We start from the raw sequence: 16,782 nt of genomic DNA on the forward strand, positions 1-16,782 counted from the left end.
CATTCAAGTTGAGTGGTCTTGGAGGCATATGGCACTTCACATATTTTAGACAGGAGTACAAAATGGTACAAAGTCTGTAGACAGAAGTCTAGCAACAACTAACAAAATTATGTATGCATTTAGCCTTTGACCCTGCTCCTCAGAAACCTCCCAAAATACATCCCCACCAATACAAAGCAAGTTTGCCCAAAGCCATTTGTTACAGAATTATTTGTCGTAGCAAAAAATTAGAAATGCAAATGTCCATCAGTGAGGTTTTGGATAATAAAATAGTATAAGGGAATAGTTCACAATGGAGTATTCGGCAGCCACATAAAAAGAATGAAGAGGGGCGAATTGGGTGGCTCAGTGGGTTAAGCCTCTGCCTTCGGCTCAGGTCATGATCTCAGGGTGCTGGGGTCGAGCCCCACATTGGTCTCCTTGCTCAGGGGAGAGCCTGCTTCTCCCTCTCCATCTGCTTGCTGCTCTGCCTACGTGTGCTCTTTCTATCTCTTTGTCCAATAAATAAATAAAATCTAAAAAAAAAAAAAAGAATGAAGAGGAGTACTACAGACACAGAGTGTTCCCCAAGATATATTGCTAAGTGAGAAAAGGTACAAAACAGCGACGTGCTATGCTCTAGTTGTGTACGAAGTCAGAGGACATAAGAATATACATGTACACATGTAATTATGTTATTTATATAACATATAATATCTATGCATTCGTGCATGCATGTGTGTATATATGCTGTGGTTCTTTTGCAGAAAGAAACCCTGGAGGGATAAACCAGAAACTATGGTCACATACAACAGATGTGGGGAGGGTCCTGGGGTAGAGGCGTAGGAATAGAAGTGAGACATCTCTGAGGAAGCCTTCTTACCTGGTCTTGATCCTGAACCATAAAAGTGTGTTATGTGGTGAGAAGCAAAATGAAGCAAAAAAGGAAAAAAAAAAAAAACAACAATATGTCAACTAGGCCATTTAGACAAGCAATCATCAGAATCAGAGAGAGTCTTTTTTTTTTTCCCCTTAGGTTTTTTATCGTCTTAGAACAGAGAGATTCTTGAGTTGAAATGTTGAAATGGTCTCCATAAAATGGTAAGCGGCGGATGACACCTCTACTTCTCAGGGACCTCTGGAAATATCAGTTAATACAGAGAAGGAGCGCTCAGGTCAGGTGCCCCAGGAAGGGTGCACAGCCAGCTCCGGAATGGTCTGGAAGGACAGTTGGTAAAGACTGCCGACTCTAAAGATGGTAGAGACGTGGTGAATTTGGGTTGAATCTGCCACTTCCCACATCCTGGGAGAGGAGCTGGATCTCTGAGCCTGTTTCCTCATCCCTAAGGACACTGTAGAAATACCTTTCCCACAGGTCCTGTAAGGCGTAAGTGAAACACCGCACAGTGAGACACCTGGTCCACACAAGTTAGCCATCCCTCGTGTTTGAGGAAGGACCTACAGAGCACAGGGGGAAGAGATGACCGTGAGGTCAGGGAGCCTGTAGCCTAGGGAGGAGACGGTCTCGGGAAGGAAGTACATTTGTCTTTATGGCATATCTACTAGTAGAGTAGGCTCTACTCCCTCCAGACTCTGTGAGCACTGTGGACAGGAGGTTCTCACAGGGGCAGGGAGAGGCGTTTCCGGGGGACACACTGTGCCGAGTGTGCCTGAGAACATCTGCCCAGAGACCCAACATTAAACCCAGTCACTTCTGGCCTCCCCTGCCTGCTTCCGTCTTCCTGTGCAGTGTGGTTTCCCTTCCTCTCTGGAATTCTCCGGAAAGGACTGGAAAGGAGTTTAGATTCCTTTGTTCTTTTGACCTTTGACTAAGAAGAGTGACTCAGTCTCTGAAACAGGGGAAGAAAGGAGCTTTGAAAACTGCCTACAGGAGATTTTTAAATCTTGGGATTCATTCTGGATGCTACTGGGCACCAGAGGTGGGATTATTTTTACATTCATATAATTTTGTCTCAGGAAGACGCCGAGACACAGAAGTCCCACTTCCTGGGTCTGTCACAGGTATCTGCAACCCGGGAACAAAAATGGCTGGGGATGCCAGTGAGAAAGACAGGGAGCCCCTGGGCTTGGATCCAAGTTAATGCCAGTAGAGACCGACTATATGTGGGACAGTCAGTTTTTTATTTCACTGATTAAGGAAAAAGAAAAAAAAATGTTTAGGTAAATTAATCTTGAGGTCAGACTCATTCATTCATTCATCAGATAAACATGAACTGAGTACCTATGATATCAGCTTGCATTCTAGATGGGAAAACAGAAACTAGGGGACCTACCTGGTTAAAGTCCTTGCCATGGTCTAGAGGAGAGTTCACATCAGGAGGGGTGTCTGGTTCTTAGATTTGGGAGGAATTTTAGATGCCATTCCACCTTACCCCCCAGGCTACAGATCGAGACACTGAAACCCAGAGCAATCCTACCCAAAGCCATAGAGTTGATTAAGGGTTGAGCCTAGAATAGGCTCAGGTCTCCAGGACTATTTCCATCAAAATCTGCTCCACAATGCTGGAGTGTGTGAAGAGGAAAAAAAAAAAAAAGGCTAGAAAATATGTATTTTTTTGGTATGGTGGAGAAGGTAAGGCGATGACTTAATTTTCTCCCTTAAAATTCTGGAAGAAGAGAATTCTTTGAGGCCAGATGCTGGGTGGGTAGGGAAAATGTAGTGAATTAATCATTTCATGATTCAGTCACAAAAATGGGCTTCTTGGGATGACATCCATTACGATCGTGAAGGAAAGCTCCAGCATGCTTCGCCACGAGAATGAAAGATGAGTCACCTTACTATCTCACATACTGGTTTCCTTTTCAAAATACGTCCCTTTGAATAAAAAGGCCCAGCTATCGTGGTTGAACTTGGATTCACTTGGTCTCTATGGCAACCACAGCGAATCCCCACAAGTCACAGGAAAAGGGCACTTGGCATCCTGCAGCAGAATAGACGGACCCTTTATATCATAGCCATCCCTCTCCCCGTGAGAAGGGAAGGAGACATGGTCAGATACACATTCCGGAGCTGCAGAATGAAAAGCCTCCTGCACCCAGCCTGATTCTGCCGAGTTGAATCATTCATGAGTACCACTGTTTGTGACAGCTTCAGATGGCTCTCTGACACTCTCACCTACCCCCCTGGCCCCAGCCCAGACAGAAGGGGATGTAGTTACAGGTAGACATATCAGGAATTGGCTTGACGGCATAAGACAGATGATGCTTGGCTTGACGGCATAAAACAGATGATGCAAATGAGCACCGGCTTTAACGCTCCAGAAAAGTCTGGAGGTAGGCAGCCCAGTCCCTCTATGGCAGCTCAACAAAGCCTTTCAGGAAACGAGTCTCCTTCCAATAAATTGTTCCATCACCCACCCCTAAGGTGTGATGCTCTGTGGTTTAAAAGCTATCACAGCCTCAATCCAAGTGGAAGACAAGGGAGGGATGGTGCAAAGGGTGGATGCCAAGTGTCTTTTAAGGTTTTACCACAGTTGCCACAGGACATTTGCACTGACGTCTTATTAATCAGCACTTAATTACTTGTTTACACCTGGTTGCACAGGAGGTAGGACAATACTGTCTCAATTCCTGGGAGCCTTGTGCCCATTTCAGAAGCAGGAACTCTAGTATAAGGATTGAGGGGAGCCAGCAGTCCCGGACCTGACATGTAATCTAGGTGCTTGAAGAGCTGCATGAACACATTTTTTTGCATCTCAGTCCAACTATAGCTCAAGTTTAGATTCAAGCTCCAGTTCACAAGCCAATTGCTTAAAATTGTCTTCATAAGACCATGTGCCAGGTTATGGTGTTGGTGGGGAGACTCTGTCTCAGTGTGGAAGCAGTGAGATGATGAAGCAGAGGGAGGTTCCCCCTGCAGTCCACTGACTTCTCAAGCCAGAGTCCGAGTGTGGGGCCAGCCATTGATGGGGAGGTTGGGAAAACCAGGACCATAGGACCTGGGGGCTCAGATGCCTGGGGGCTCGGGTACATGGAGGTTAGATACAGGTGCAGCATCTTCTGCTGGTTTATTTATAGGATAATCCTGCCTGTCTCTCCCCAGGATTAGAGAGGGTCATATTTTTAGGCACTCTGGGGTTGATGGCTTCAAGGAAGGAGGACCACAGTAGAACAACTTAGAATATCACTTTCCAGCTCTTAAGGTTCACAATAGAGTTTCGAACTTCTCGCAGAAATAATTGGTTGTCAGAAAGAGCTTTTGTGTCTCAATGTCTGGCTCCTGGGTATTGAAAGCAAATGTTTCTGTCACTGCAATAGATTTGGGGGAAATGCTTCATCCTAAAGACAGGAAAGCCCACAGGCTCAGCCCTTAAATGTAGAGTCTGTCTGGGGACAAGAAGGAGAGCCAGAGAGGAGGATAACAGAGAAGAATTGTGGGGGGCCTGTGCCCTGCTGCCTTTGGCCCAGTCCGCAAAGCAAGGTGCCATGGAACCCCCAGGTGGGTGTGGGCATTTTGTGCCCTGAATTTTCCCTGAGGCTCTGTCTCCTGCTTCGCTTTGATGTATGAGAGGAGATGTGACAGCTGGTGAGGTGGGCCAGGAGGTAGTCTCATATAAGCCCCTAGCAGACCCATAGGCAGCAGTGTTTTCTCGAGGAACTGAGTGACAGGGGACTTGAGGACAATGCATTAAGGACAAGGGGATATATGCTGCATGAACTCAGGCTGGCAGGGAGGGCCAGCTGACCTCCCCACTCCTGCAATGCCTCGTCTCTTTATAACTTTCCTTGGATTTCAATGCACCACCCTCCTTCCCCCAGCCTAGAGCAGAGGTGGGGGTCAAGTTCCAAACTGATGGCGTTTGAAGCTGAAATGACTCTGAAGACCCTGAATTTCTGAGTCAAGTCATTTCTACCAACAGGAACCATCAAACTCAAGACAAAACCCAAGTTCAGTGGTGATAAAACAAAGAGCCCTCCGTGTTTGGCACTCCTGAGTTTATGGCCTGAGAAATGTGAACTTGATACAAAATTATATATCAGCCATCTCAAAAAAAATTGGGCTTTATTTCATATCATCTGCATGAGACAGCAAGAGAAAGATGTTATTTCTGGAGTGAATGAATATGTGAGTGAATAGAGTTACTGAAAGGTTTATTATAAATCCTTATGAATAATTGTTTTTTTTTGGCTAATGGACAAAATCAAGCAAATACTATTTAACCAGGTTATTATTCATGTTTGTGGATAAACAATTGGATGGAAACCTAACTGGGCAAGAACCTTCCAAGGGGAAACATCTAGCTTATCATGGATCTCCTGAGAGATCCTGGGCCTCCATGGTCTACCAGTTGTCCCTAAACCCATACAGTTGACCTCTGAGATGGGCCATGCTATTCTGCTCAGTAATAATGGGAGCTCACCTGGTCTTGTTTTGCCTCCAACTCAGCATCCTGGGGAAGAGCTAGCTAGGGTGCTCTAAGATCCTCAAGGGCACAATCCGGGACAAGAGGGTCCCGGGAGACTTTCACTCAAACTAACCACCACGTGGTCCTCTTAAGTGTATTTTGACATCTTGTGTCTGCTTTGAATTTCACTCTCTTGTCAAAAAAAAAAAAAAAACCCTCAAACTATCTGTAAATAGCTTTGATGGAGGTAAGCTAGGGGTCTCCCCCGCACCTGTGGACTCCTCCCTCTGTCACTTCAGTGGGGTGATCCCCTCTATTCCGGGGCTGTGACTCGGTGTGTGGCCTCTCAAAACTTCTGTCTTCCTGGGATATTCACTGTCTGCATGGAAATGTTGTAGGGATGAGCATAATTCTCAGCATCAGGCACACGGTGGGTGTACATTCGTGTCTCCTTCCTTCCTCAACGTCTCTCCTGGATGGGAGAAGAAGGCTGAGAGTTTCCTCCAGCCCCAAATTCTATTGGAATCTTTGAACAGAATTTGCTAAAATTCTGATATAACCAAGTGACGGATTTGGAGAAATCCACGAAGCTGTGTATTCACACATCACTTTTTGTTTTTAAGAGGGTCTGAATATTTGACTTCTCTTTAGTAGGAATACTGGGGAGCCTTGATTTTTCTCAAAGGGAAAAACGATTTGTCAGTCAGATAAGTGTGCCCAAGCTAATTGACACACAAGAGCCCATTGTTTCTACAGTGAGTATTGAATTATGTGAGACAAAGATCAGAACACTGCTTCCAACTTCCCAGTGGATGCTTAAAATAGGGATACTATGGTCTCATTATCTGGAGCAGGGGTGAGGAGACTTTAAAAAAAATCGAGCTGGGGCCACTCAAAGTCAATCAAGGTCCATTTAAATAAATAGCAACTAAATGTAGTGCACTTCTACAGAGAAAGAGAAAACAAATCATTTTCTATGCTAGCTGTTAAAGGACACAGAACACAGAGCTCTGTTCAACAAATCCTGCAAAATATAAAACCATATACTGTAACATTTTGATTATCTGGAGCCCTTGGAAAGGAGCTGATAGCAGACTCTTTCATATAGCTCAGGATTTATATCTTCAAGCAATGATTTTTTTTTTAAAAGACTTGAAACGGAAAGCTCTTGAAAATAGATCGCACTCTTGCACATGTTCTTAAACAGAGCATGAAGAATGCAGTTAACCTCTTCCTCACTTGAGTTATCAATTCTTGTTTTTTTAGAATATGTGTTTATTTATTTCAGAGAGCGAGAATAAGGGGGAGGGGCAGAGGAAGAGGGAGAGGGAGAATCTGCAGCAGACGCCACACTGAGCGGGGAGCCTGACGTGGGGCTTGGTCTCATGACCCTGAGATCACGATCTGAGTCAAAACCAAGAGCTGGACACTTAACCGACCGTGCCACCCAGGTGCCCCAAGTCATCCATTCTTGTTGATATCAACTATTATACAGTCCTGTGTTAATACGGTGATGCCCTTGGGATGTCTGGGTAGCTCAGTTGGTTAGGCCGCTGCCTTTGGCTCAGGTCATGATCCCAGGGTTCTGGGATCGGGTCCCACATCGGGCTCCTTGCTTAGTGGGGAGGCTGCTTCTCCCTCTTTCTGCATCTTCCTGCTGCTCTGCCTGCTTGTGCTCTCTCTCTCTGACAAGCAAGCAAACAAACAAATAAATAAAATCTTTTAAAAAATACAGTGATGCCCTCAAAATCAGTTTGGGTACGTGGGACTGGTTGCCTCCTTATGAGTCTCAGTTTTCTGTGTGTTCGTTTATATCTCCTCTCTCCAGCTGCTGTCACTTCTCACTGCTGTCCTATGTCACCTGTAGTTCCCTCTTCCTCCTCCTTATCTCTTCTAGTGATTGGTAAGTCAGATTCAAGTTCATTGAGGCTATTTGTAAACTAGGAATAAATGGATCCTGACTGAACATCTGAGAGGCGTAAGAGGAAGGGATATGAGCCTTGGCGATTGGACATTCTATGGTACATTTTATTCTGAGATTTGTGTTTGTTTGTTTTACTTTACTCTGCGGGTTGTTGACCAAACCATGTTATTCACTGATGTGCAATGTGTTAAAGCTTTTCCTGACTATGAAGGGTTACCCATATCTAAGCTAGTATGCATATCCTCAGGGACTTTTTATGGAACCTGCACTTAGTCCCAGCCAGCCGGGCACGCCCAGCTGGCCCTGAACTGATCACCCTTGTCCATGTACTGGCGGACAGGTAGTTATTATCATCTGACTGGCAAATACAGCGAGGTGGCCCAGGTCGTCTCAGAAAAAATTATACCTGGTCATGGATTTGATATTTAGGAGTCACGGTTGGCTAAAGACTATTTTTTGCAATGAGCGCAGCCGGGCGTGCTGGTGTCCAGGCTGTCCCGGGCCCTGGGCTTGCCAGATGGTTGCAGCAGGCTTCCTGGCGGAGCTCCGCAGTCACCCAGAGACACCTGGAGCCCTCGGGCCAGTCTCTTTGCTGCAAGCAGCCTGAGTGGCTTATTACAGTATGCTGTACAAATATTATTATTTTCTGTGTACATCTTGGTGTGAAAAAATACTGAGACGTACCAGTGTTAGAGACTATACTGGATTACAAGGAGCGGTGTTCGGGGAGATGGATAGCTCATGCTTCTCCTGGTCTGGGATCTCCCAGCATGCTTTGCTGAGGTTGTTCTTGTCCCAGGAAACAGGGACATCTATGTGATTGGGTGGTCTGAGAGTTCACTCTTACCTAGCCACTGACCCAGTCTTCTGTAAGACAACACAGCTGGCCTAACACATGGGAATTAAAAAACAAACAAACAAACAAACAAAAAAACCCCGAAGAATTCATTCACTCAACATGTATTTATTGAGCACACTGTACTAAACTCTAGAGACACAAAGGCAGGTAAGACAAAGCCCCCTACCCCAACGGACTTGACAGGGAGATGGATGCGTACAGAAGTACCCCAAATATGATGCGATGAAGGAAAGCCCCATGCAGTTCTGGCCTGCAGCAGGGGACACCTGCCCAGCCCTTTACCTCCGCACCCAGACAGGAGAGAAACACAGCAGGCACCAGACCCTCAATCTCGTTGCCCACCTGAGGGCATGTTTGAGCTCCTGGACCATAGTTCGAGCAGTATAACCACTTCTCATGGAATCACAGGTTCATTAAGTTGCTAATTCTGACATCCTACCTGGCCGCCTCCAGTCCAAGTCTCCGGAAGCCCCCACGGTGTCTGACACATTTTGCCACAGCAGGAGAGCAAGTTGAATGCTGGTTCCCATCACACCACAGTTGTAGGCATGAAGTCAGAGGAAAAGCAGGGCACGGCAGAGCGGGTCTCCTTGGAGCCAAACACCGGAGGTGGGCTTATGATCTGTTTTTCCCTTTTACGGAAGCCATTTCTTAAGCCTGAAAACTTTCTACTCTGAATTAGGTTGAGATTTTTATTGAGAAAGGTCCAGGATGGGACAGATTGGCCCAATCAGGTTTTAAAAAAAATCGGATTCAGCCATTGGAATAATAACTCTTGACTTACAAGAATGGGAGGAAATCAAATGGGAGGAAATGAGCCAAAGCCAATGGCTGTGGCATCCTAAGTGCCTTGATTCTGAAAATCCAGGGACATTTTGGGCTTTTTTTTTCTTTTAAAGATTTTATTTATTTATTTGACAGACAGAGATCTCAAGTAGGCAGAGAGGCAGAGAGAGAGAGAGAGGAAGGGAAGTAGGCTCTCTGCTGAGCAGACAGCCCGACGCGGGGCTCGATCCCGGGACCCTGGGATCACGACCAGAGCTGAAGGCAGAGGCTTTAACTCACTGAGCCACCCAGGCACCCCACATTTTGGGCTTTGAAAGGAAATGTGTTTAGGCACAAGCTAAAGGTGGTGGTTCCCTTCTTAAGATGACTTGAGATTTCATTTGGAAAAAACTTAAGGGTCTTTGCCCTCGGAATAACCAAAGTCTTTGGGTTTAAGCTGCATGTATTCTTTCTATCCTAAAAGAACTAGGGTTAATGGAGCTTTTGCTGGGAAATGTGCCAACTATTTACATGACTTGTCTCTTCTTAATCTCAATTACAGGGCATTACTGATGAATCACACTTGAAGTTACCCTTAGTGCTTCTCACATTTTATTGAATGATAGAAGATTCAAGAGATACAGAAGAACAAAAAATAGGCTTTTCATGCCATCTGTGGCATCCCTGTTGTCCTGGTGACAATCTGAAGTCCAAGGTCATTTTTGCAAACATGAATATTCCTCCTCAGAAGTGTGTTTGTCGTTCATGCAGACTCTTCTTTGTACTTTAGGGAATGAGCAATGAACTCGGGTCTCTCGGGTCTAGAAAAATGTTACTTTGACTGTAAGGAAGTTTCGCGAGGCAAAGATTTTTAGACACTGCGAGCATAATTTTGTGACTTTTGTCGGGAAAGGTTTATATTGGTGTCTGGACCATCTGTAGTGCAGGCCCTCTTGGATTAATAGAAATTCTATCTGTTCAAGGAACTCAAGGGAGTTGTGTTGAAAACAGGAAGACTCCTCAGAGGCCAGAAAGCAAGTGCTGAGATCTGCTTTTCCTTCCCTCAGGGCAACCAGCTCACCTGGCCTGCTCTCTGTCCTCCCAACCACATACCAGTCTCCTCTTGCCTCAGGGTCTTTGCATCTGCTCCATCCTCTGCCTGAAGACTTCACCACCTCAGCCCTTTTTAAGCCTGGTTATCCTCCTTCTCCATGCCTAGCTCCAAAATCTGGATGCTTGCCTTGACTACCTGATCTAAAATAGACTCCCCCTCCATGTTATCACATTTATTCCAATCTATAATTATCTTGTATATTTATTCATTTGTGATCTGAGTCTCCTTCACTTCTGTGCAAGATCCATGACACCAGGGCTTGGGTCCTCCTTGCTCCCTCTGTACCCCCACTGCCCAGCACGGTGTTCAGCACACGGTCATCGCTCAATGCTTATTTATTGAGTGAATGAACGAGTAAATTCATTCATACCTAAATAGATAATATTGAATTCAGCTATATTAACAGAATGGGATATTACCGGATAGCCTATAAGCCTTACTGAGTTTATATTATTTACCTGACATATGTACCCCCTGTGAACACAACCTGTGAATGGGTGGGAGACTGCATGTAAAGGAAAAGGCGAGCTTGGCCATGAAGAGAAGAAATAACAACATGGCAATATTAAATTTGACTCTGTGGAAGTCTAGGGAGAGTCTGTTTGCTTTGAAGAATTTTTAATAAGCCTGAAAACATTTCATCTATCAAAATCTTGTCACTCATCCGTGTTTCCCACTCCCAATATGACTTCTCCTGAGAAAATAGAAATGTCCACCCACATTCCTGATTGCCTCACAGTTCCCATAAAAATTGGGGGTGGGCAGGCAGGGGAGAAATGGCACTAGAGGGGCATTTAAAAACCTCCTTTTAGAGACCCCTAATTCCATGGTCTGTTTTAAAGGGGGGCAACTCCTGTCTTAAGTCTTGGGCTTTTGACGATACAGATCTGCAGCTCACACCGAACGCTGTTGACGACTAGGAAATGGAACAAACAAATGTAATGTTAATTTGGTGAACAGAGGTAGGAGGATATTTGTAAGAGGGGCCCAGAATTGCCTGCAGGCTGTGAGAGATTGCCTAAATACAGGCTTCCAGATGACGGAAAGAAGACTGGAAAAGTCTGAAAGAAGAAAATGAAAAATGTCCTCTGGTCCTGAGACCCAAGGGGGCGAGGTCAAGGTCAGGGTTGGAGAGAAAGGAGAGGAACTGCAGTTTGGGGAGGTCCTGGGATCTGCGCTGTAAGCCCATTTGTAACAAGTTTAAGAATGGGAGACTTGCTGTGGCCGAGTAGAAAGTGGCCTCAGCCGTGTAGGGAGAAAGATGTTGGTGACGCTTAAAGATTCTTGTGTCAACCTACGAGTGAGCTGGCAGCTCTGGCCACTGAGCACCCCCCTTGAGTCTTGGAGAGCACATTCTTGGGTTACGTTCTCACCAACAGAGTCTCCAAAGGGCCAGCCATCTCTTCTAATGCATCCCAAGTTCCATTTGAGAAGTACCAGGTCCTATAGAGATTCCGAGAAGGCTGTGGGTCAGAAAGCCTTTAGGAAAGAGCTGGCTCTGAGGGATATGCAGGCCTTTGGTGGAAAGGGAAAGGAAGGCCTTGGGATTGGGGACAAAACAGCAAGAGTAGAGATCCAGAAGAAGCACCAGAAGGGCAATCATTAGAAGCTGATGTGAAGACCTGCTCTGTGCTGGTTGGGAGGAGTGGAAGATGCCTATGGGCCATGGGGGACCATGGAGGGAGGAAGCACTCTCCCCAAGGAGAGGAGAGTAAAAATGTAGAGGCTGATGACAAAGGAGACACACTTGAAAAATATCACCTTTACCAAGAGTGATTAGCTTTCCTTTCTTTTGAGTGAGGTGTTCATTAATTTATCAGCAGATATTGATTGAATTTCCACTATGTTGCCAGGTACTGTCCTTGCTTTGGGGAGAAAGCTGTGGCTAACTGTGGACAGAAACGTCCCCTCTTTCAATGGAGTTTGCATTCTAGTAGAGAAGATAGAAAGTAAACGAGTAGTAAAGTAAGTCAGAAGGTTGTGAACACTATGTCAGAGAACAGAGCCAGTCCAGGGGTTGAGGTATCGGGTAGAGGCTATGGCATGGGAGCCATTTTGTCTTGCAAAAGCAGACGACTCCACTTTGCCAGGTCCCACTCACTCACTCATGTTTTCATTCATTTTCTCATATTTCTTTTTGCCAGAAACTGTTCTAGGCACTGGAGCAGAGCTGTAACCAAGACAAGCAAAGTCCATCCTCAGAGGAGCTCATGGTCTAGTAAACAAGCAACAGACAAGTAAATAATGTAAGTGTAAGTAGTAGGGATCACTGTGATGGTTGAGCAGGAAAGAGTGAGGGAGGCAGTGAGGAGGTGCCTGAACGGAGAAGGAATGAGCCATGTGCTGATGGGTGAAGGGCATTCTAGAGAAGGGAAAAGCAGGGCAAATGCCCTGAGGAGGGACTGAGCTTCTAGTGTCACAGAGCGGCAAGTTCATGGCTTATGAGGTCTTTCCTCTCCTCTCCTCTTTTCTTTCCCTTCTTTTCTTTTATTTTTATTTTATTTTATTTTTAAAGATTTTATCTATTTATTTGACAGACAGAGATCACAAGTAGGCAGAGAGGCAGGCAGAGAGAGGGAGAGAGGAGGAAGCAGGCTCCCTGCTGAGCAGAGAGCCCGATGCGGGGCTTGGTCCCAGGACCCTGGGATCATGACCTGAGCCGAAGGCAGAGGCTTTAACTTACTGAGCCACCCAGGTGCCCCTCTTTTATTTTTAAATTAGTTGATTGATTAATTAATTTAGAAGAGAGCGAGCAGGAATTGGGGTGGGGAGGAGGAGGAGCAGAGGGAGAGAGTGAATCTCAAGCAGACTCTTTGCTGAACGCAGAGCCAGATGCCGGGCTCAACCCAATGACTCTGAGATCATGACCTGAGCCAAATTCAAGAGTTAGATGTCCCACCGACTGAGCCATCTGAGCAGCCCACCCTTCTTCTCTTTTAAAGACATTCTGCTTCTCGGTAAAGGACCTTCATAAACCAAGACATCATCTTCCTGTATGGGGGAGGCAGTGTGATGTCAGAAAAAGTGTGACATCATACAACTCAACTGCTTGGGGTCTAGTTAGAAGAACTGCTTTTTTTCCAACCTAAAAAACAAGGTTTGGGATTCCATTCTCTTGTTCATATCCATCAACCTTCTGCTTTGTGATGGAAGAGACAACAACTCAAGTGTTCTTAAGCAGAGAAGGAAGGCGAGACTCCGCCCCCTTTCCGGCTGGCTTCCTCCTTGCCTTCTGGTTCTTCTTCAGTTCTACGATCAGCAGGGGAAAGAACTCCCTGCGGCCACCTCAGGCCTGCGCCATAAAGTCAAAAGCTTTTGCTGATGTATGTAGTGGCAGTGGTCAGTGAAGGGTTTTTGGACACTTGCCTGGTACCCAGTGGGAGACATAGAGGTTCTGAGAGCTGGAAACGGGAAAGAACCCATCTGGGGTCCTAAGAGCTGACTTCTCCTAGAGCCTACAGCAGGGGCATATTGGGGACAGGCAGGGGATCTGTGCATGACCACAGGCCCCATTCATTAGTGCAATGTCATTCAGCTTCCCCAGAGTCCCTGACTCTACACACTGCAGTGCAGACCCAGTTCTAACCCAGGAGCTCAGTGTGCAGGCTTGGTCCTGGTGCCACATTCCAGCTCACCGGGTTGGGACATGGAGCTGTTACTGATGGAGAACCTGAGGCTCAGACAGACAGAAGGACTTGCCCAGGGGTGCACCCTGGTGGAGCAAGGACTTGAGCCCAGCTTTTCTGACTTATGCCAGAATCTTACAGGAAGATAGTTCCACTGGGAGAGGATGTGGACAGATTCTAAACTCCCAAAGATGGCCTTGCTGCCTAACACTGCCCATGGCAGTGACTCTCCTCCTTGATTGGACATTAGAATCTCCTGGGGGACTTTCAAAATTCCCAAGGCCAAGTCTCACCAGACCAATGAGAACAGAATCTCTGGCGATGAGCCCAGGCATTGGTATTTTGTGATGGTACCACTGTGCAACCAGGATTGAGAACCGCTGTCTAAGGGCAAGCTCAGTTCCAGCTGTTGAAAATGAAAATATAATCATTGAGGAACTTTCTCTCCAAAGGAAAAAAAAAAAAAGAAAAGAAAAGAAAGGAAGGAAGGAAGGAAGAAAGAAAGGAAACACCCCAATAATTTGCTACATTTTTTCCCCCATGGTTACTCCAGAGAAGTCATTTTTCAAGATAAGGACCTGGGTTAAGTGGGTGCAAATGCATGAATAAAATGTGAAATAAATTACTAAGTGAGAAATAAAAGCTATGAATAATGTAAAAGGGGGAAGAGCTGGGAGAACTAGGGCAGAAAGCAAAGCCAAGAAAATATAAGAAGAGGGTCACTTGGGGAAGGCTCTGTGGGTGTGAATACTAATGGAGGAAGAAAACTAGTGTGCAAATCCTCTCTTGTTGAGGCTTCCGAGCAAAATGTGCCCTGGATACCTGAAGGGTATCAGCTCTTAAGAATGATTGACACACTCCGGCCAGAGGCTGCCAGCGCCTCCCAGGAAGGACGGTCACTGCCCGGGTCTGTGCAGTGTGTCTAGGACAAAGCAGGGATGCTCTCAGCTCTGAGGTGGAGTGTGGGGGAGAAGGATGGGGTGTGGGAATCAGGATCCATGTGGGCGGATCGGAGAGGCTCGGTCCGTCTGAAGAGCTCTGGTGGTTGGGCGCATTTTTCCCCACTCTCTTCTCTTACTCCCTCTCCTCCACCCCTCCACCGAGAATTGCAGTGTGACCAGCCCCCCATAAGTGCAAAACCAATGGGATGGCTTTAGGAGGTGGGTCCTTCGGAAGGTAATTAGGGTAAGTTGAGGTCTTGAGACCTCAAGATTGGGATTAGCACCCTTCCGTGAGCCATGTGAGAGCTTGCTTCCTATCTCTGCTCCCCACCCTAAGAAGAAACAATGAGAAGTCAGCAGCCTGCACCCCAGAAAAAGACCCTCCCCAGAACCTGACCAGTCTGGCACCCCGATCGCGCACTTCCAGGCTCCACAACTGTGAGAAACAAGTTTCTGCTGTTTATAGGCTATCCAGTCTACGTTATTCTGTTACAATGGCCTGAACGAAAACAGGTATATTTCAGAATGTTCTCAGTGCATTGACTGGGAAGGCAGATATTATTATCAAAGTGTGGCTAAACAGATCCCAACATCCTCAATGATTTACAGTGTTACTATGGTTTCCTGAAAGAAGAAAAAAAAGTTCCAAATTGGCAGATTGGCATAAATGGTGCATAATGAGAGATCCTTTTGATTGCCTCGGATAGCAAATGGGGCCTTTGATGTGAATGTCTGTAAATGTGCTTTCGACACCTGTGTGTAAATGCATAAGGCAAATATTGTGGTGCCAGGCCCAGCGGAAATTGCCAGAGACACAGAAATTCCCAAACAAACACTTAGCATAACAACTCTACCAAACTAATCATAATGTTCCCATTGAATCATCTAAAATAAGATGAGATCTCTCTTGCCTGCGCAGAATTAGTCAAGCTCCTTTTCTGCATGATTACGTCTTTGGCAGAAGCTTCCTTTGGGCTTATAACCCACTTATTTAAGCACGGCCAACGCTGTGTACTCCTTCAGGGAAAGGAATACCTTGGGTCTCTTAAAAACAGGACAAGCGTAGGAAAGGGAGAAATAGTCACAAGCCATTTGATTGACAGCTAGAAGGAGAGGAAGGCACACCCTCTGCCTTTGGGTATGTGACTGATTCCTGGATTCATCCAGAAAAGCAGAGCACGAAATGTGCTTATGTATTTGTGGTTAGAACCCCAAAGCTACCCAACCCAAGGTGATGTCCTGCTGTGGGAGTCCCACTGACAGCTGCTGAATGGATGTTAGCCTTAAGGAGAAATAGTATGGCTCTGTAACCTCTTTGGTGAAGGGCGGAGGGCAGTAAACACTTTAGATTCTGCAGGCCATATGTTCTCCATCCGTTCTATCTACTCAGTTCCATTGTAATGCAAAAGCAACCCTGGACTCTATGTAGACTACATGTAAAGTGGGCTTGGGCGTGTTCCAATAAAACTTTATTTACAAGAACAGACCATGCACCAGGTTTTACTGATGACCGTATTTCGCCAAGCCCCTCCCCCTCATTTACATTACTGAGAATGATAGGGACGCGTGGAAGGTGAATGTGTTCACCAAATTATAGAGTATGATTTTTAGAAGCCGTGTAGGATAGTAGTTAAGAGCACAGACCTGACGCGGGAATTCAGACCCCTTCCCGGCTGGATGACCTTGAGCAAATGATCAAGCCACTCTAGGCATCACCTCAGTCACTTAAAAAGAGGATAATAATAGAACTTACTGTCGTAGTTTGGGTCCCTCCTAAGAAGAGCCCAAGGGAAGGACCCAGGGGCAAGTCATTTATTTGGAGATGATCCCAAGAAGCCCAAGTGAGGAGTAAGAAGAGCAAGTGAAACCGTGGGTGGGGAGAAGTTCAGGAGGGGGCCTAAAGAGTGGGTCGTCCTCGCGGCCAGAGGGGCCATTACGCTCCGGACCCTTGGAGCGCCATGTATGATGGGGACACCTGCACGCGGTTCGTCATCCCCTCCTCGCAGAACTCTCCACCCTGACCACAGAGACCATCGGGAAGGTCCAGGGGCACCTGAGCAGGATGGTCACGTGGGCCACACTCCCTCCTGGGGGGTGTTGCAATGGAGGTGAGTTAATATCTGTGAAGCACTTTGATAAAAATGCCACGTATTCGGTAAGTGCGATCGAAGTCATTGCTAAGCAGCAGGAACGAATATATGGCCCAAG

Source organism: Enhydra lutris, unplaced genomic scaffold (genome assembly GCF_002288905.1).
Source record: "Enhydra lutris kenyoni isolate GAN:26980312 unplaced genomic scaffold, ASM228890v2 scaffoldscaffold48, whole genome shotgun sequence".
NCBI lineage: Eukaryota > Metazoa > Chordata > Mammalia > Carnivora > Mustelidae > Enhydra > Enhydra lutris.